Genomic DNA, 20758 nt, shown 5'->3' on the forward strand with positions numbered 1-20758 from the left:
CTGTGGCTTGTCCTTACCGGTGAGGACCTGTTTGCCAAAGTTTCCTCTGAGCTCATTGATGAACAGTGTTGGGAGAGGTTGGTAAGAGTGCCAAGGAGACCAAAAGTTAGGGGAGGTGAGGCCTATGGAGTAAGCCAACACTGGAGCCAAGAATATGTAGTTCGTGGAATTAGATTTAAGGCAGAGGTGGTCTGTACTGAGAGGAGTTCAATTCCACTATCGTAGGGAACAGAGGAGAGAAATGAGAGTCAGGTAGAAGGCAGAAGCAGTAGGAGGCTCTAGTAGGATGGGGGTGGGGATATAGGGTCTGACATTGGCCAAGGGGCCTTTGGAACTTAATTAGTCTCAGGCCATTTCCTCAAGGTGGTTATTATAGGACTTGCCAGTCTAGCTACTGGGAATTTGTTTGTGATTATGTATTTAGACATTGAGTATAATACATTACATGAATTAACTGTAGATATTGCTTGCAAGTAAAAGGTAGAAATAAAGGTAGCTAGTTGGGAGCCCCGAAGTACTAAGAACAAGTTAACTTATGGAAGAAAATGTGCTGTTCTTACTCTAAACTTATTGTCTTAGAATATTCTAGAAAACACAAGAACACATGAGCTATATTCCAATTTCTAGTGAAGCTGTTCCTGAACTTTGCTGTTCACTGGAAGCATCTGGGGAAATCCTAAAAAGTACTGTTGCCTGGTTCCCGCCCCCAGATGTTCTGATTGAATCAATATGGGGTATGATCTGGACATTGGGATTTTAAAAGCTCTTCAGTCTCTCAGTTTTAGATGAAGAAATTCAGGTCTAGAGAGATTGTGAAGTTTTCCAGGGTCACATGGTTGTAGGAGCAGAGACAGGACTACATAAACAAAAGTCTCTTGACTCTTAGCTCAGGGTCCAGAAACCACTTCAAGCCTTATAAACAAAGGGAATTTAAAACAGTGCATTGTCCGCAAAGATGATGCAAGAGTTGAGGAGGCACACTGGAGATGATGAGGCAACTCAGAGAGCCAGCAGGAAGCAGCTCCCACACCCCTAGGGCTGGAGAGATGATGGGATTAGGTGGTGCTTCTGGAGCCCAGATGCCAGACCTCTGGGAGGGAGCTCGAACCACGGTGGTGGGGACAGGGGCTTCCTGGTAGGAGCTGAGACTAGTAGAGGGAGTTGAAGATGCCACTTGGTGGAGGGGTGGGGTGAGGGGAGGAGAAATAGCCTCCCTTCTCTCCTTTTGGCCCATGTACTCCGTCATCTTGTACTGACACTTCCTATTGGCCAAACCAGTTGAGAAGTGTGGTTCCTTCCAGAGCAGAATTGGGAATGGACAGACCTGAGTGCAGACTGCCAGCGGTGAGCAGCTTTGTGGTCTTTCTAATGTGCGGAAGTTCTTTGTTTGGAGCAGATCTGTTTGGATGCTGCTTTCATAAAGGAGAGTCTGCTGGGAGTTTCTCAGTAAATATCGGTAGAAGGAGGAACCCCCCCCCCTTTTTTTTTTGAGGAATATCATCTTTTATAAGTCTACTCTAACCCCAAGGTGGAGCTCAGACTCTAAGATCAAGAGTTGCCTGTTCCACTCACTGAGCCAGCCAGGCTCCCCAGGAATAATCCTATTAGAACAGTTAATGTCTTATATCCATTTTCATAAGTAGTATGACCGAAAGGCTTAATACAGGTGTGCACTTTTTCATTAATATCTTCTTTCTGCTTTGCTTCACACCCATCTCTCTCTCCCATTCAACATGCTTACATTTTTACAGCCCTTGTCTTTACAATATATACAGGTTTAAAAAGACGCATTGGTAATCTTATCTGTGCTAAGTCTTAAATATTTGTTCCTTTGAGGAATAGTTACTTTCTAGACATATCACCTAAAGCCTCCTATATATAGGAAATGACAGACTCTGCCTTAGTATATCATTTTAAGGCATTTTTAAAGAAAAATGGAATTATAGTACACTGCATTTTATTTGTTCTTCCTGATGGGCCAAGTACTTTGCACCCAGCGGAGCTAAGCCACACGTCCTGCTGTTCTAACAGTAGCTCCTTGTAGAGTGCAGCATTCTTTAGACTTGGATAATGTGTCTGATGTCATAAAAGGTTTATTAAAATAAATACAATATCATATTTTCTTTCAAGTGGCATTCTGATTAATTCCATCATAGATGGATACCTGATGCTCTTTTAATCAATAGAGGTAGCAGAGAGGCTTCAGCTAGTGATACCCAAGGTGTCAAGGGTGTTTTCAACAGCCTGTTCTTACCTGACACCAGTATCAACATTTGGTGTTCCTGTAAGTCATGCTCTAAAGACCCATGTCTATTTTAACCTATCTCACTGAATTGCTGTGAGGGTAATTAAATACTAAGGCTTTCTCTTGTTTTGAGAAAGAAGCTAATTTAAACCTTTAGACATTAAGTGCTTCTCCAAGGCCACTAGCAAGGGAGCTGCAGGGGCAGGGTTAGAATCAGTTGCTAATTTCTAGCTTTTTGCTGGAATTGCCAACTATAGATCCCAGTAATATGTTCTGACTCTATTTTCCCTCAGAATTAATCTGTGGTTAATGATAGCCTTCATAATCAAAAAGAACATGCAGGCCTGGAATTTATGACTTCCATAAATCTACTTCTTTTACATATCCACAGGGTTTGCCAGGGAGGCAGCTCAGGATGCATCTATTATCCTTTAGCTAATGGGAATGTGTTTAGTATTTGGGAGATTTTATATTTTAGCATAGTACTTGAATTATTAGTAGTAAATATTAAGTATAATAAATCTCCAAACTTTAAAGATTTTTTTATAATTACCTAATTTTAAAAATGCATGTAATGAATGCTGATGAATATAGCATATTCTTATGATTATTTTACTTCTGTTGTCTATTCCTAATGGAGAAATTGGGATCTACAGCATGTAACAAACTTCCCAAATGATACAGGGGTGCTAGATGATGGCACAACACCAAATCCTCCAGACTGTGTTACATAAACACAATATAAAAATGGAATGAAAACATTTTGTTATAGGATACTACTGGCTCTTGATGTCCTGGAAAAGTGTGTGTGTGCGCATGTGTGCGCCAGTGTGACTGTGTGTAATCTTTTTTAAACACGGGAAGGTTTGCCAATGGTGCTGTAGAGGGTGTGCCAGTAAGATGAAGAAGACATAACTTAGAAGAGAGAGCCAGAAAGCTCATCATAAGAGAGATGTTTATAGGATAAATCTTATCTTTTACAGGACATAGGGAAGATAAAAAGCTGTTTTATGGTTAATTCTGCTCAGATTACTACATTATTTAAAACTGAGAGAATCTTTTAAAAAATTGAATTTTCTATTTTCCATCTACCTTAATTACGTTATGGCATTTTTATTCATTGTAGGCAATGAATTGTCCACAGATAAATGGAATTGTTGATAGACACTCTCACTTTGGAGCTCTTCTGTAATCGGAATGTGAAGATATTTGGATTGCTTTATGAGGACATTTAAATAGAAGAAGTATCTTTTTATGTTTCAGATTGAAAGCAAAGAAAGCCACTTCACTGATTCTAAATTCATTTTGTAAAGCCCTGAATTACTGAAATGAAGTTCATTCAGCTCAAACATAATCAATGGTTTTCTATTTTGCTCTGAGGGAGAAGAGCAGGGTCATCTCAGATGGTTTTTTACTTGCTCATACACCTTTCATAATACTCTGAGGGAGGGTGTACATTAGAATTATTGTGGTATTGATTGAGGTAGAAAAAAATACACTATAAGAAGTCATGGTATCTGACTTTAGAACCCAAACCAATTGCTTCTCATGTTGTTGTGTAGACTTAGTGAATTGGACCTAGGCTCCTCCTAGTCATGTCAGATTTAGAATTTTTTCATGCAAAACACACTAAGCAATATGTGAGAGTTACATGAACCCATTTATCATACACTTAGTGAGAAAAAGCTGAGCTATAATAACACAGTGGTTTTTTTTTTTTAATATCAAGGATGCTGAAATTTCTGGAATAAGCAGGTAACCTGTATATTTAATTCAAGGACTGAATCATAAGAAATCATTTTATGGAAGGTCTTCACCATTATTTGATGCTTGATTTTTTGCTTTGGTTCCTACGGAAACTTTCATCTCCCAGTATTTGAAATGCAAATATTTCCATTGGGCTTTTGGTTTCTTTCATGGTTTTCAAAGGTACTGCATCATTATATTTGGTAATTTCATTTACTTTCCAGAATTGTCCTTAATCTTTATTTTTAAATTAAATCTTAGTGTAGATTACAACAGTGAAAGATGCTTTGTTCATTTTACATTTGAAATATATCACTTAAAATGGACTCCCAAGTTTACTTTAAAATACATAGAAAGAAAAATTCTATTCCCTCCTTTCTCCAAATGAAGAACAGTCCCTGGAGAAAGATTTTCCTTATTTTTTAACTGGAATCATTACATTTAAAATTAGAAATTATCTATATCTGTTCCCCTTCTATGCAGAGGTCTTTAAACTCTGGTTTCCAGAGAACACAGAAGATTGAGACATCTCTATTTCAATCTAAAAATCTCCTGTTTCTTCAACATCCCTCCTAAACTGTGGTTTCCACTTGGCTCAGGGCTTTGGTTTTTCTCATTCTCAAACTCTTTGGGATGCCACATTAAAAAAAAAACATAAAGCAACCAAACAACAACGACAAAACCCTCACAGATGTGATTAAAACTTGAATATGCTAAGATTAGATAAGCAAGTATTCATGAAGCCTCACTAGATTACTTAGGAAAGGATTCATGCAAGTGAGACCAACGGAAGCTTTGGGCGGCACTCGCTGCCCTTAAGGAGTTGCATGTACAGTGGTTGGGATAAAAGCACATGTTCATGTGGCATAATTAGAGCAGAGTATAAGAGAATCTGTCATTGGGACATTAGGTGGAAAAATAGGTTAAAAGTTCTAGAAGTGGAATGGTTGGGAAATGTTCATAGGGAAAGAATGGCAGAGCTGATAAGATGGGGAGCAGAGGTATTGGTGGGGGAGTAGATATTACAGCAGATTTGCAAGGGGAGGCTGATCTGGTTCATTGGTACTCACATTGTAGGGTAGTAGCGAGAAGAAGATGGGATAAATAAAATAGGACCATGTACCAAGAGGCTTCAAATGGCACTGTGGTGACTTTGAACTTGTCATTGAAGTTCCAGGAGTCAATGTAGGCTTTCTAGCACATGTGTGACTGAAAATGAAAGCAGTATTTTTGTCAGTATTAATCTGTTTGGGTTGTTTGGAATCCCCTACAACAGGAAGAGAATAGAATCTAGGAGTCCCGTTATAGCTGTTACTCAAGGTTCTAGGCATTGAATGCATGTTTGATTGAACCAAAGAGGTCCAACCTAGGACAGTTGGATCAGAAGGGGAGGAGTTAAAGTAAGAAAAATCAAAAGGATTGTTAGAAATAGTCAATAACAAAAAGAATTCAAATCTCAGATGGCCATGATTTTTGGTGCAGTAGCAAGGAAGATGTTAAGTTCTGTCAAGTGCCTTTGACAGAAGGGGGAACATTAGGAAGATGATGATGATTATTTTTAATTATTTTGTTTCATATCTCAGAGTTGAAATATGGACGCTTACTAGCTATGTAGTCTTGGGAAAATCATCTCTATATGAGATTCTTCATGGAGAAAATGGGCATGTGGTCTCCTTACCTTGATTATGGTGAGGACCAAATGAAGTGGGAGACAGAGATAGGAACATGACAGTCAAAGCAAAACAAAAATACAGAACTTCAAGTGTTGTACACGTGCAAGATGGTAATCCTTCTAACAGAAGCAGAGCAGTAGGAAATAGGGAAATGGGTTTGATATGAAATATGAAGTAAAGGTAGGTTATCAGCCTACCTGATAGTTTGGTTGCAGAGACTGGGTGAAACCCTCCAGGTCCATCTTCTGCTCTTTAGCTGAAATCATCTTTCTAAAAGCAAATCTGGTCATTGCCTACTCAAAATATTTTTTACTCTTGTTTCTCATCCACAGCATGAAACTCTACCACCTGCTCAACCCTAAAGGCCCATCGTGTTCTGGCCCTAAAATACTTTAGAAAATCATTCACTGAATGTTATTTAAATGCCCACTTTATGTCAGGCATTGAGCTGAGTTCTGAAGATAGGGAGGTTGCGCGGCACATTCTCTACTCTCTAGTGTAGTACATGGTAGGAAGTGTGTGGTACAGCCAGATAAATATATAGGAGGCTCTAGAAGGAGAAGCAGAGGAACACCTAATGCATGCATCCTCCTTGGGAATAGAAAGGTGGCTGATTTCAGGGAGGGCTTCCTAAAGGAGGTGGCCTGATTTTTTGCTGGGTGAAATTAGGAACCAGTCAGGGGAAATGAGAAGTATGGGTGAAGGAGGGTATTTCAGAAGAGAGGGTGTTTTTCATTTCCTTTGAATCCTATCACCCAGTTACTGTTTCACATAGAACATTAGTCATGCTTAGTTAATTAACCTTGGCCGTTTCTCAAATGTGTGAAAATGGAGATGAGGGAAGGGGAATGTTCCTGGACCATAGGAGGGTGAAGGAGAAATAAAACCAAGACTCTTTCAGACAGGTATACATAGGGCAACTGCATAACTTATTCAGATTAAGGCACTTTGAGGAGTAAAAGGAGTAAAAGTATACTAATAAGTATGTCTGGACCATAGGTATAAACTGGGAATATTCTAGGAAAATCAGGATATTTGGTTGTTCTAGGCGGAGAACTTCCTTCTGCTGGGGTGACACCATCATAGCAAGGCCCCTTCTAGTTCTGGGTTGGCTTGTGAGCTGTCTTTGCATACTCTCCCTATAGGGCTTCTCTTTGGGATGGGCCCAAGATCCAGATCTGCAGAGCAGCCTGCTTAGAGAATGGGAGGGCTATGGACTGGGTGTGGAGCCTAGCCAGGTCTCCTCCCCCTGGCCAGGAGAGGCAGCAGCGTTCTGGCTGGCTAGGTGGTGGGATGGGAAGCTCGGTGAGCAGCAGTCCCCAGCCGGTCCCTAGTTTCAACAGTGAAGATTGTGTCCTTTGGGCTGATTGGGGGTGGGAGGTGGGGACTTGCTTTTGAGAATCAGAACCTTGGTTTCTAGTTCGCCATTAATCAGCTGCTATCCTGGGAAATCTTTCCATCCCCCTGTCTCATTGTGACTGTGAAAAACGCATGTAAATGGACACCTTCATTTATGGGTGCTTTCATGCTTTCATTTGTTCTTGTTACACAGATGCTGATGCCAGTGTTAGTCATTGAGGGTCCTTGCCTTGCTCTCTCCCGGGTGTATGAGTGGTGAGATTTGGATTTTCGTGGCTAGACTAGGGAAAAGGAGCTGGGCATAACAAGGACTAAGAGGTATTTTCAAATTATACACACAACATAAAATAGGGTTTTGTTGTAAAGATAGTGAGCTTTTTTCTGTTTAGTATGGTTTTCTTCAGCATTTGCAATACATTCAATATCTCCAGTTGGGGTTCAATAACTTTAACGGAGAAAAATTGCAATTTTAATAATAAGCACAGGTTGATTGCCTACTTTGTCTTTTATATTAAAATGAATGTTGCAATTACTATGTATTAATACTCAGTAAACTGTTTCTTTTTCATTTGGAGCTAGAAAAGTATTACTTCTAGGCAGGCGCACACAATTTATCCTGGTAAATAAAGTAATTCTGAGTGTGCATGTATATGTTTATTATGAAGCCATCTTTCAGAATGCACCAAATGGAAAGAGAGGAAGCTGATTGTCTTTTATTTTGGGGCTGACAGAATGTTTATTAATGGCTGTGGATTTGAAATGAGCATCTTACTAAATGGAAGTCTTGGGCCAACCTCTGACCCTTTTGTCTTAAAGGTTTGAGAACAGATAATATAAAGAATACCAGCTTTTTTCCAGATGGCTGCATGCTTGATGTTCCTTTATGTTTAGCTGTCATTCAAATATGAATGCCCAGTGATTATAAGTGTCTCTTTCTCTTTTCTGGACTGAAATGAAACCTTTTTATGCGTTGTGTGTTAAAACAGATTAACTGTTTGGCTGATCAGTAGGGAAATTAGAACAATAGCTGCCAACTCGACGCTTTAGTGAAAGAATGTCCTTTGGGGCTTCGGGGTAAGGTTCATAGGCAAATGGTGTGTCCAAGTGTCAGGCTTGGGAAAGATGGGTGAGTTATAAAAATAATTCTCCTGAATTTTAATTTTATAATGCGTCTGGATGACAATAGTAGTATCTTTAAGAAGCATGCGGGATTTGGATAAAATTTCCCCAACTTTTCCGGGTTGGCCCATCATTAGTTTCTTGGAGTGGCACTGTGCAAGGTGAATTAAAAATGATATGTTCATATGTAATGATGCGTTTTATCATGAAAGCATAATGCAAAATTACTATATAATGGTTTTCTACCTTTTAGTGTGCTAAAGTTGTCTTTTAAAAATACGTACATTTGATAGGATTCTCATAATGGATAATCTATCATTTTTTCTACTAATGCAGCAATTTTGTAATCTGAAAAGCAAGTAAGGCGGACAATTATCATTTAGGTATGGTTGAAATATAGACCTGTCTGGGTAGCAAGAGGGAAACTGGTGAGCCCTCAGTGACCGCTGCAGTAAAGGCAGTGTCAGAGATGGCCAGAGGCCAAGGGTCTGAGGGGACCAACACATCCATTTTAGGAAGCTGGAGTATTTTTTAAAAATGCTCAGTTGGTTCACATTCTCAGCAGTGTGTAGAAAGGTGGCTCTCCTTTTCCCTGGAAACACACAGCATGACTTAAGTACAATATTTTTATGACCTAGTGGAAGAAAAAAATATGTTTCATCCATTTATTTAATAGATTGTATTAAAAGATGTGGGTTTTTTTTTTTGATGATTTTTGTTCATGGAAAAACACACAGGAAAGCCTTCCTTGAAAATTGTCTTAACAATAATTGTTTTCTAAAGCACCCAATGGTGAAAATAAGATCAAATAACCAGTTAGTCTGCTTTTGACTTTGTAGAATATTTTTGATATTTTAAATTTTTTGGTACCTTTTTCATGATTTATGCCCAGTTTTTCTTTTATAACAGCTTTATGGAGATATAATTTACATGTCCTACAATTCATTCATTTATAATGTATAATGCCTCTTCATATATTCACTGAGTTGTGCATCTATTGCTATAATCAATTTTAGAATGTTTTCATTAGCTCCCAGACAAACCCCATTTCTCTTAACTGTCATGTCCTAATCCCCTCAGCCATGGGCAGCCTCTAGTCTACTTTCTTTATAGGTTTGCCTCTTCTGGACATTTTGTATGAATGGAATCAAAGAACCAATATAGTGTCCTTTATGATCAGCCACTTTGACTTAGCATAATGTTTTTAAGGTCCTTCTATGTTGTAGCATGTATGGGCACTAACTCTTTTTTTATGGCTGAATAATATTCTATTGTGTAGATATACTGCATTTTGTCCATTTATTGAAGGACATTTTCATAGTAATAGCAAAGAATTGAGATAGTCATCAATTACTGTAAATAGGATGTGGAAGGAACTCAGAGTGTGACAACAATGACCATATGTGGAGAACTTATAGTGTTTAGTAACACATGTACTTACACAGTAAGGCCTTATATAGGTGCAATCTTTACAAGTATCCTTTTGGTGAATATTGTTATGTCCAACTTAGAGGTGAACAGACAAGGGCTAAGTCATTTTGCCTAGCATCAAACATCTAGCCAGTAGTGGAGCCAGAGTGTACCCAGGCCATGGGACCCCCAGGACACCTGCTTTGGGTCCCAGTGTTGGGATATTGCCTACAGCACTTGAATTCCTCATGACCTCTTTTCCTTTCCCCACTGAATTTTATCAGTGTGCTTCCTAACTGAAAATAATGTTTTCTTTCTTTCTCTTACATAGATGTACTGATGGCTATTTTATTTTCTGACCTACAAAAATAATGCATAATTGGAGAAAAAGTCAGAAAATACAATATAAAGAAAAGAACCTTGAAACCCTGCAGTGTACCTAGCACAGAATTAAAGAAAGCTAGAGGCCTGAGTTATGATGCTGTTTGTGAGGTGGTCTGATCAGGTGTCTTCATTCATTTTTTTCCACTATCACTGAATTTAAGTGCAAAACTCTGACTATTGCTTGCAGTGACTTGGCTAGAGAAATATCTGTTCCGTAGGGTCATGAGTCTATCTCCAGAAAGGGCTTCCTCTAAAAATTTCCCCAAGTAGTTTGCAAGTGTGCCAGGTATGACACAGGGTGCTCTGATGCTGCATCAGTTCAGAAAGTCCTTTTTGACCCTTGGTATACCCAAGGCTCAGGACACGATCCTGGGATCCGGGATTGAGTCCCATGTCAGGCTCCCTGTGGGGAGCCTGCTTCTCCCTCTGCCTATGTCTCTGCCTCTCTCTGTGTCTCTCATTAATAAATATAAAGTCTTAAAAAAAAAACAGTCCTTTTGTAGGGTCTTTTCATCATTTTGGGGCTGAGGAAATAAAGTTTCTAGGAGTCTTGTATCTTTATGTAACATCACACTGATAAAATAAGGGTATATTTCCTTTTGTTTTTTCTTCATCTGATGTTTTGTGATAATTAGAGCCCTGGTCAAGATTGAGTCTCAGAATTTGGTTTTTAAGGGAAATGAGAGACTGCTATGCTCTGGGGCTCAGTTTGAATTCTCCAGTGAAACAAAGAAATAGGATTTTATTTATTCATTCAGTAAACATTTTTTTTTTGAGCAACTGATTATTTGCAGGTGCTGTGGTGCTAGATGCTGCAAGCAAGACATGTGTTCTCTTGCCATGGAGCTCTCTGACTACTGGGTATAAAGACAAAAACAATACAGCACTATGAGTCTTACAGTTTTTGATAGAGAATGGTGCAAATAATTATTTTTAGAATTATTAAATCAGAAAAAGGAATATGGCTTTATTGTCTAATAACGGTTATTTTCTTTTTCATTTAAAAAACTTTATTGTGAAGAACTTTGCATTTTTGCAAATGTGTATGTATCACCCACTCAGCCCTTCAAATCATCAACCATCTTTTATTCTTTTCCTGTATATTTTGATCCTACTTGTTTTTCCTTTGTAGGGATGTTGAGAGTCTTGCAGCAGGCTTTCCTGGGTGATAATGGAGCCTTATTGAACACTATTTTCCAAGTAACTTCTTATATTCTTTTTATTTTGCCATTCTGGAAACAAAGAATGCATGACACATGCCATTTTTTGAATTGTTTAGCAAAAAGATAATAAAATGGTTATTTGACTTCCATGTTCAAGGATGAATCCTGCTGCTCACAAAGGGTCTGCCTTTTGCTGGCTTTAGAGGATTAGAGGTTTGTTTGCCTGGTGGAAAAGTGTATGGAGCGTTAGTTCCAAAAAACCCTCAGCACGTACTAAAACACAGAACATCCTCCAAATAATCTTTCAAGTAAGTGAAGCTTAGCAAGGAATATAATTGCAGAGAACATTTGTATTTGTGGTTTAGATTTATATGTGTGTAAAGGCAGCAATTTCAGGCTTTTAAGGAATTAAGCTGGCTGGAGAATTGGGTACGGGAAATTAACCTGCTTAATTCATTGGCTTGATTTTTGTGATGCTCATGATCTGTGATGAGGACACTATTCCATGCTACTGTGTAATGCCTCCACAATTCATTGCTGAGAATGAAATAATTTTTCTCATGTGGCAGGAGCTGATGCAGGTTTTTTTCTGGTAGTGATCGGAATCAATGATGCCTATAGGGTAAATAACAGGTTCCTGAGAATAAGTTCTCACTAATAAGTGAAGCCCTTTAAAAGTCTCCAGATGTGGAAGCTTTTGTATTTTGTTGCTAGGAGTTCCCCTGAAAATGCTCTTATTTCCCCACTTATCTCTCCAGTCAAGGTATTGGGAACTGTACAAGTGATGTCAACCTAGCCCCAGAATGTGGAGAGAAGGTAGTTGTTTGCATAGGATTGTACTGCCAACATGGGGGGATGTGCTTTGCAAACTCATTTCAGTTCTTAAACACAGTAGGGGAACAGGTGATATTGACCGTCTTCTGTTCTAAGTAAACAGTCTTCCATGGGCCAGTGCTTGGTGAGCTGGGCCTAGAACTTGTCTTCTCTCTTGTTCATTTGCATCAGTGTCTGGAGGAGAGCCTGGCACATTGTAGGCCATGGTAATCATTTGAATGAACAGAAATATTCCAAACCAGGTTTTTCCAAGGTGTGTTTTATACAGCCTTGGTATTATGATGACCTCTTTGGAAAATAATTTCATGGGCAAATAAGTTGGGAAATGTTAGTCTCTGGGTAGAGTCACTAAAGGTTTGAATATATTTTGTGGCAAAGAAATCATTTTACATTTGTTTAATCCAGTGTATAAAACCATATGATTGTGGTGCCTTCCTATCACAGCACATCTATTAGTGTCCTGCAGAATTACTATTAAGTATAAGAGCCTTTGGGAAGTAGAGCTTCAAATGAATAGCTTTCCTAGACTATTTGACATTCACCAGTTAAGACCACCAAATAAAAAGTAAGCCCAGACCTTGGCCTCCTGCTTTTGGCTTATATTTGTTCCTTTAGTTCCAGTTTTTAAGCCTCAACTCTCATCTCTCTCTTGATGATTTGGACTTTACATTTCCTATCCCTACTTATTTCCTGGGTTACTCTTCTATTGGTGTACTAAAACAAGCTTTTTCTTGGAGTGCCTGGCTGTCTCATTTGGTTGAGCATCTGACTCGATTTCAGCTCAGGTCATGATCTCAGGGTCATGGATTGAGCCCCACATTGGGCACTGCACTCAGTGGGGAGTCTGCTGGAGATTCTCTCCCTATCCTTCCTGGACCTTGGGCTCGCGCACGCTCGCTCTCTCTCTCTCTCTCTCTCTCTCTCCCTCTCCCCCTCTCAAATAAATAAATAAATAAATAAATAAATTTAAAAAATAAATAAATAAATAAATAAATTTAAAAAATCCTCTTTTCTTATACGAATAATACATGTTCAAGTTGGAATATGAGAAGATATAGTGTAAAACATACCGTTCTGCTTATAATCTTATGATTGCACTATAAGAGAGAATATATTTATATGTGGGTCTGTGTATCCTATGGAGCTAGATCACCTTGTTTCCAATCCTTCTTCTCCTTACTTGCTGTGTAACTTGAGGCAAGTTATTTAGCCTCCTGCTTCAATTCCCTCATCTCTAATATGGGGATAATGATAATGCCCATATAATGGGGTTGTTCTGAAGAATAAATGAATTAATATTTGTAAAATGCTTGAAATAGTACCTGGCACATCGAATTTATATGAGGTAAATTAAAAATATGTATGCATATATGTGTTTTCACACAATATTGTACTGTCTACATGTATCACAGATTATTGACACAGTACACCACTGTTGGATACTCAGGTTGTTAGATTTTTCACAGTGATGGACAGTTCTGTTGTGAACACCTGTCCCTGAGATTTTTTGAATAGCCATTGTTATTTCCTTAGATTAATTCCTTAAACTGGAACTACTCAATCAATAGATGTGCATGTTTATATAACTCTGGTACAGTCTTACTACAGAATTTAGTAAGAAACCCAATCAATACTGATCACTACCATGCTTGAGAATGCCATCTCTTTTAATTTTTGTTAATGTGGAGGGTTAAACATTTTGCCACTTAAGAAAATACTACTAAAGGTACCTGTGTAAAGTAGTGGCCCAGTCAGTAAAACATGCTGTTCTTGATCTTAGGGTTGTGGGTTTGAGCTCCACACTGGGTATAGAGACTACTTAAAAAAACAATCTTTGTGTTTCCCCTTTTGTTGCTGCTGTTTATGGTTTAAAATAGATTTAGATAATAGTTTAAAATAGTTTAAAAAATAGATAATAGACACTTTTTTTTTGGGGGGGGGGGAGAACCTTTCTGTATTAACAATGTTCATCCCTTGTCACTTGTAAATATCCCCTGCATCCTTTCCCTCCTTTTCCCTTAGGTTCTTTATTCTATGTCTTCCATTTGCTTCATTCTGTTGCCTGAATTTAGACTTTTTTTTAGCTCTTTTGCTTTGTAGTGCTAGTATAACTTAAGTGAACATTTGCAAAATACTATCGTTAACACTATCCATAATGTCTTAAAATAAAAAGCACACAGAATATGGTATGTTGGCTGATGAAGGGCATAGGACAGGTTTTAAATGAAATTTGTAGAGGAAATGTCTATGAATTTCCTTTTTTGTCGTAGAACTGAGGTGATGAGTTTTCCGCTTTTAAAAAGTAACATTCATAATTTATGCTTTTGTGATGTTCACCAGACTTTATATGTCTCTACAATTAAAAAAAAAAAGATTTACCTATTTATTTGAGAGAGCAAGAGAGTTAGTGTGAGCTTGTTGGTGGTAGGGGGATAGAGGGTAGAGGGAGAGAGAGAATCTCGAGCTACCCACTGAGCTTGGAGTCCAATGAATGTCTCATCCCAGGACCCTGAGATCAGAACCTGAGCCAAAATCAAGGGTCGGCCACTTAACTCACTGAGATACTCAGGTGCCCCAAGTCTCTACCATTTTAGTTGCAAAATGAGTTCTAGGGATGTGAGGCTTATAATATTAAGTGATTGTTTTATCTGGACTTACTGAGCTAGATAGTTGAATCTTTCTGTGTCCAGTTATTTCGTTTAAAATAAGATTTTTTTTTTCTGAATAAATCTCTTCATAATGAACTTGAAGTTTTTGTTTTTCCCCCCATTGGATAAGAATGGAGTGGAAAGATTTCTTTCAAAGACTGATCTTTAAGCACATTTCCTCAATATAGACCTTAAGACCTTTATTTTATAATAATGGAAGTAAAATATTTGATGCATTGAATCTTCTCATGCATATAACCTCGTTTTCTACTCCATTTATTTGATAATTGTTTCATCATTTCAAATTCAATTTGTAATAGCAATGAACACTCTTTAATATTTTTCTAATAAGGATTAGTTGGAGAGGTTAATATGGTCAGAAATTTAAAGAAGCTCAGAGTCATCTTAATGAGTGTCAGGTAATTAACCTACATGAATAGATTAAAGAAATCAAGCAGCACGCTGATGGGTTTTCCTTTCAAGTTCAAATTTAGAACATCATCTATGCAGTGGTTAGGTCTTACACATTAGATGGTGATTGCTATATTGTTTTTTAATATATAAAAAAACTTAATAGTGAAACGTTATTAGAATTCCTCATCAAATTTGATTAATTGAAGAATGATTATGATATGTGATAGGAATTTTGAATTCTTATGTGTGAATAATATTTTTTAATAAATAGTCTCCTCCGAATGAATTTCTTTATAAATCAGGAACCAGTGTTTTAATATAGGGAACTCCTCTTACAAGAAAAAAATCATAATGTAAAACTTAAGCAGATTATGAACTGGCTTAATTTAGGTCTAAGAGACTTGGTGAAAATGATTGTCACTATTATCTATTCCTGTGGTCACTGTTGGATTAAAAGACAAGTTCTAGAAGTAATCCTGAGTGGTTCAAAGGCAATATTTCTTTTTTTTTTTTTTTTTAATTTTTTAAATTTTTATTTATTTATGATAGTCACAGAGAGAGAGAGAGGCAGAGACACAGGCAGAGGGAGAAGCAGGCTCCATGCACCGGGAGCCCGATGTGGGATTCCATCCCGGGTCTCCAGGATCATGCCCTGGGCCAAAGGCAGGCGCCAAACCACTGCGCCACCCAGGGATCCCAAAGGCAATATTTCATCTAACTTATTCAAACAGATGACATTTATCTTCTTCTTAAGGAATTCTAGAAATTTATGGACATTTGTCCTTTGTTTAGTTAATTACAGCTGAGTTGATATAAGCTATATTTGTCTCTCTGGCCCTACTGGAAGTGGTGTGCAAATAGTTACTATACTTTTTCTTTTTTCTTTAAGTGAATTATGGCAATTCTAGGTCAGGGAGTCTAAAAGTAGAGATCCTTGTTTGTTTTTTTCTTTTTTAAGGATTTATTTATTTATTTGAGAGCCAGAGTGAGAGATCACAGAGGCAGAGGAAGAGGGAGAAGCAGACTCCCTGCTGAGCAGGGAGCCTGACGCGAGGCTCCATCTCAGGGCCCAGGGATCATGACCTGAGTGGAAGCCAAACGCTTAACTGACTGAGCCACCCAGGTGCCCTAATCCTTGGTTTTGATCCCCTCATGAAGGGGAAGGTATTTCTAGTATTGGGTAAATAGCCTCACCTTGGTACAGAATCTGGATTTGTACTTCCGCTCTGCCACTTGCCATTCACTCCTTCAGCCTCACCATTCTGTCTTGTGCAGTGGGGACACAAGTTTCGTCATGTGGACAGAATAAATGGATCTTGCTGTGAAAACATTTTGTAAATCTGCTAAGTAATGCAAATACCAGATGTTTCATTGTTAACTTCATTAGGGGAAGCTTCTGTCAATCTTGGGTATGTCCCCTCTAAGCTAAATGAACTCTGTTTTCCTTTTGACTTAGTTTTCAATCTTCTATTCTCTTTCTATAAACCCTGCCCAAGAATTTCCTTAAATGGTAGTACAAAGAAACCGTGAAAATCTGGTCATGAGTTCAAGGGAAGGTAGAATGTTAGAATTAGTTGTATACATACCATTCCTAATCTGTAAATAGTAAAATGTCAATTTAGGTCAGAATGTTGGATTTAATTTGCATTTTTGGGCCTGGTTGTTTCTCATTGTCACAGACTCTATGGACAATTCTCAGCACTAAATGGCTAATTATTTATAAGGGAGGCCAAGTTAAATCAATCCATTTTGGGCTCTTGTGTGAACAGCTCTGAGTTGATTGTTGGTGAGATAAAGATTAAAAAAAATCCACAAAACCTTTAAACTTTTTAGTCTGGTTAGAAGATGTCATATCCCATGAAAGTCAGAAATTGATAATCAAAGTGTCTCAACCACTCATTTGTTTCATTTGGATTTTATGAAATATATTCTGGGGATGGCAAGGAGCTATCTTTATACCACTTTGTATTGCCTTTTGACCAACACTTTGCTCGTAGCAGATACTCAATAAATATTTTGAATCAAGCTGTAGAACCAGGATAATTATAAACCTCTACTATTAGAATAATAGTTAACAGGATAGATATTACTGATATTAGGTTAATAGCATCCTCTGAAACTCTAAGGAGAGAACATTTAGCTCTCTAAATTATATAGCTGTGTGCTCATTTATTTATCTTTTAAAGTGGTCAATAAAGAGCCTTCTTGCTCAGCACAGGAATGAGGAAGTGCAGCTGGAAACGTCTTTAAATCAGAAAAGTTGAAAATACTGAATCCTTGTCACTATAACCTGAGGCGTCTAAGTTAATTTTCTTTTATGCCTTTGTAACTCCTATTTTATTAAATTTGCTGTCAACCTCTTTGAGAGTTTTTTTTTCTTTTTTTTTTCTTTTCTGGATCTGACTTTCTAATGGCATATTTTGTTTTAGAAAGACAGTATCTAAGCTGTGGTTGAAATAATTTGTAGGGCATGATTAATTCACCAGTATTCAGGAATCCTCACCAAAAGTATTTCAGTGGTTATTGTTTGTTAATTTCTCTACTGGGGCAAATTAAGTAGTGATAAGTAATCTGCGAAGTCTGTGTGAACAGTTGCCATCCCTGAGGACCATCAGGGACAGATACTGAAAACATTGGAAGTTTACCCTTCCGACTTCAGCGTTTTTCTTTAAGTCAGACCATAAGATATTTTTCATTGTCCTCATAACCATCTGTTAACAAAAATGTAGAACCTTAATGCCTGTTCGGTACATCCTGCTAACTCTGCTATATCAACAACACTGATTCACTCCTCACACCAGTGCTTTTGGCTAATTCCAAAGGGGACTCAGCACAAAAAGAATGTGAAGCATGCAGTACAAATCTAGCAGGAGTGTTGGAAAAACATTTCAGTGTTTGAGTTGCACTTCCTGTTGCTGTGAAAGATCTTTCTTCATTTTCTACCTTAGTTTCCCCTTTAGAAGATAGTGGCACAACTTTCTAGGGGAGTTCACTTGGGCACAGACTGGAGGGACATCTGGTTCATTCAGCCGTCTCCTGGGTAAATCCTCGGGTGATTTCCTTTCACCTGACCCACTATTGCTGGCACATAGTAGGTACTGCTTGCTGGATAAGTAACAAATATTTATTGAAAAGTATTTCGTTATTTCCGTTTACACTTAATAGAACCAGATGATGAGGCTGAGATGCTTGCATTTATCATTACTGACCTCATTTTCTAATCTCTGAATATTAACAGTGTTCAGAGAGAATATTTGTTTTATAGGAAATGGTCTACTCTTTGTGGCTTTGACATTCTGAGTGCTTTTCCTCGCCACTGAGTTGGACAAGGGCAATGCTTTGTTACAAAAGGGGTGGAGGTCATTTTGATATCTTGTATTTAACTCTAAGTATTAATATTCTTTAGATTTCATTCTGGAATTCATATCAGAAAAAAAAGTTTTAATATTAGCTCAGGAAGAAAATACAGTCTGTGTGGTGGCATGTGGCCTACTGCAAAAGCTAAGCTTTTTTAAAGTGAAATTTTCCCTTTAAAAGCTGCTTAACATCCAGTCTTTCCAATAGATATGTTTAAAGCAGAAATACAAATCTGCTCCTGAACCTCCTATGCTTTAAACTGCTTCTTGAAACACAGAAACTTAAAAAATTTACTCCATATATTTAATGTTTGACTGAAGTGATACACATAGCAAGTGGTTTTAGATTTTTTTGGGAGGAGAGAAATTACGTTTCTTTTTGATCTTTTACTTAGTCAAGTGGTACCTAGAGGTCATCTTTGCAGTCTGGGGCAATCAAGCCAAACCTTTCTCTTCTGAGTGATTCGTTTCCTAGGAAGGCTTTTGTTTTTATACCTTCTTTGCTCATAAGGCAGTAACGTATTAATGGTTGAGGTGCCTGGGTGGCTCAGTTGGTTAAGTGACCGACTCTTGATTTCGGCTCACATCATGGGCTTAGGGTTGTGAGGTGGAGCCCTGTGTAGGGCTCTAGATCTCAGCATGGAGTCTGCTTGTCCCTCTTCCTCTACTTACTTCTCCCCTCATTCATGGTGGCTCCTTCCCCTCTTTCTCTTCTCTCTCTCTCCCCCTCTTTCCCCCTCCCTCTCCTCCTCCCTCCCACTAAAGAATCAGTCTTTAAAGCAATAATGTGTCAAGGGTTAACGGTGAACCGATGGCTCTCAATCCTGATTGCGTATTAGGATCACCTAACCTGCTCCTAGTGATTGCTTTAGCCTGGGGCTCCAGCTTTGGCTACCTTTGAAAGCTTCCACGGTGTTCTCACTGCAGCCAGAGCACAGGATGGCAGTGGAGTGAGCGGGAGAGGAGTAATGATGTAAGTTTTCATGTATCACTCATTTTGTGGGGAAACAGCATTTTTGGTTCCATTTTCATTATGTAGATTTTTTTTTTTTTTTTAAGTTTTGAGAGAGAGGGGTACCTGGGTGGCTCAGTGGTTGAGTATCTGCCTTTGACTCAGGTCATGGTCCTGGGATCGAGTCCCACATCAGGCTCCCTGCAGGGAGCCTGTGTTTCCTTCTGCCTATGTCTCTGTCATAGATAAATAAATAAAATCTTAAAAAAAAAAATTTGAAAGAGAGAGGAAGAGTGAGAGAGAGGACAAGAATGAAATGAGAAGGGGCTGAGGGAGGGGGAGAGAGAATCCTAGGTGGATACTGAATGAATGGAGCCCAACATGGGGCTTGATCCCAAGACCCCGAGACCACAACCCGAGGGGAAACCAAGAGTCAGACGCTTCACTTAGCGCACCACCCAGGGTCCCCTGTGTAGATGGTTTTAATTCCAATCTCAAACCTTAATGTAAGAAGTACTTAGGGTCATAGAATTTCCTAAAACTGCCAATCCTTGGGCCAGTGCACACATTCTAACTCCTGAAGGGAGGGGCTGAGAACACCACCAAGTGATTTAAAAAAAAAAAAAATTATTTGACAGCAAGGGAGAGGGAGAGAAAGCTCACACAAGCAGGGGGAGAGGCAGGCAGAGGAAGAGGAAGAAGCAGGCCCCACACAGAGCAGGGAGCCCAGTGCAGGACTCGATCCCGGGATCACGACCTGACCTGAAGGCAGACACTCAACTGACGGCCCCCATTGAGTGATTTTGATAGAGTTGGTTGAAGTTCAGTGTTCTTCAGTAAATGCCATGTTCCGGTTATCTATGCCAGCATAACAAAACATTCCAAAACACATTAATGTATTTACGCATTATATTTCGTGGGCTGGGGGTCAGGATTTTGCCGTAGTTTGGCTCAGAGAGTGCTTCCGTTCCATGCAGTGTCACCTGGGGTCCCTTGGCAATTCAGCTGGTGGCTGGTCTACCAGGTCCAAGATGGCTTAATTCACACGCCTGCCACCTAGGCCTACCTAGCTAAAAGGCTGGGCTCTGCTGGGCCCTCTTCACACACTCTTGGGGCTTTCTGACAAAGCCCTAAGGGATTTGTACTTACAGGGTGACTGAGGCTCCTGGTATTTCAAGAGAACCATGCAAGAAGGAGCTTTGGGGTTTATTTGTCATTTCTGTCACATTCTTTGGGGTCAAGCAAGTCTAAAAAAGCCTAGATTTAAGGGGAGGAGAATTAGACTCTTTCAGCAAGAGAAGTAGAAGGAACTTGCAGCAAGCTCTATCAGCCCCATGCAGAAACAGGCAAAAGTCATATTGCTTTGATCCCATCACGACTCTCTGAGTTACTGATTCACAGTTACTATTGTACTACAGGGGCTTAATATCTTCCACCTGGTTACCTTCAGCGATT

The 20758-nt window shown here is 38.8% G+C and overlaps 1 protein-coding gene across 3 annotated transcripts in view; it reads left to right on the top strand.

Annotated features, from left to right (window-relative positions):
- Positions 1-20758, top strand: part of PARD3B (par-3 family cell polarity regulator beta) — a 980882-nt gene that overhangs the window by 44292 nt on the left and 915832 nt on the right. The gene's annotated exons all lie outside the window — the stretch shown is intronic.

This window comes from Canis lupus, chromosome 37, assembly GCF_011100685.1.
Source record: "Canis lupus familiaris isolate Mischka breed German Shepherd chromosome 37, alternate assembly UU_Cfam_GSD_1.0, whole genome shotgun sequence".
NCBI lineage: Eukaryota > Metazoa > Chordata > Mammalia > Carnivora > Canidae > Canis > Canis lupus.